A 1,552-nucleotide genomic window follows, 5' to 3' on the forward strand; every position below is an offset into this window, starting at 1 on the left:
TAATACGGTGTCCTTTAAAATCAGGAATTATATGTGTCAAGGTTTTATCTTTTCACCATACATTTTAATTTGCACACTGAACAAATAATCTGAGATGCTGGACTATATGAAGAAAAACTTGACATCACAATTGGAGTAAGACATATTAGTAACTTTCAGTATGCAGATAATACAATTTTATTTTCTGAAAGTAAGGAGGATTTGAAGGACTTGATGATGAAAATAAGGAATTTCACCCTTCAAAATAGATTACAACTCAAGTTCAAGAAAATCAAAATCTTCACAACTGAACCAATAGGTAGCATCATGATAAGTGAAGAAAAGGTCGAAGTTGTCAAGGATTTCATCTTGCTTGGATCCATAATCAATGCTCTTGGAAGCAGTTGTCAAGAAATTACATAACATGTTGCAAAGGGGAGAACTAGTGCACACGACTGTTTTAAAGTACTGAAGAGCAAGCAGGCCAACTCTGAGGACCAGGTGTGCCAGACCCAAGCCATGGTATTTCCCACCATCTCTTATGCATATGGAAGTTTGCATAAGAAACTTTGAGGAAGGAAGACCGAAGAAGGAAAAATGCATTTCAATAACGATGTTGGCAAAGAATATGAAAGTGCCACGGATTGCCAAAGGAACAAACAAATTTTCTTGAAAGAAATATAGCCAGAATGCTCCTTAGACACAAATTGGGTGAGACCTCCTCTCCTGTACTTGGGACTTGTCGGGAGAGGCCAGTTCCCTGAGAAGAACATCGTGCTTTGTAAAGAAGCAACGCAAGAGCAGATGACTCTTGATCCTGGATGGGATGGATTGAGACAGTGGCTCCCACAATGCGTGCAAACATGACAACAAGTGCGCGGATGGCACAGAGTTGGGTTCTGCTGTACAAAAGTTCTGATGAGTCAGGACTGACTAGAGGTCACCTAACAACATTGACGAAAAGTGCCTGGGTATGAAATTGCAGATTCAGTATTATTTTTCCTCCAGAATTTTGAAATAGTTTCTGTTTTGTTCTTGTTCTCTTGTTGCTGATGAAAAGCCATTTTAATCTGATAATCATTTATCTATGGGCCACTTGACCTCTGAGAGTTTTAAGGAATTTTTCAAAAAATTCTGTCATCTTCTAAAATTTTCCAACAATCTCTCTAAGTATAGTTTTCTTATTTTCCAATTTAGTTATCATGTGATGTACTCTTGAAAAATTATGTCCTCAGTATTTAATTATTATATATTTATAATACTTCTATTAGGTGAATATTGGGACCTTTGCTCTAGACTTTACAACTCTTATCATTTCTTCATTTCCACTTCTTATGCTTTGTGCTGCATTTTAGAGTGATCTCCTTATATAAAATGTTTGCCTGTTATGGATTAAATTATATCCACAGAAATATGTACAGAACTTTGTCCTTGTGGATGTGATCCTAGTTGGAAATATGTTTATTCTTTTGTTTTGTTAATTATGCCATATTAGTGCATTTAGATTCTTTTTTTTTTCTTTTTTAACATTTTATTAGGGGCTCATACAACTGTTATCCCAATCCATACACAC

Source organism: Echinops telfairi, unplaced genomic scaffold, assembly GCF_000313985.2.
Source record: "Echinops telfairi isolate 266 unplaced genomic scaffold, ASM31398v2 ScPeMD7_2;HRSCAF=8, whole genome shotgun sequence".
Classification (NCBI taxonomy): Eukaryota; Metazoa; Chordata; class Mammalia; order Afrosoricida; family Tenrecidae; genus Echinops; species Echinops telfairi.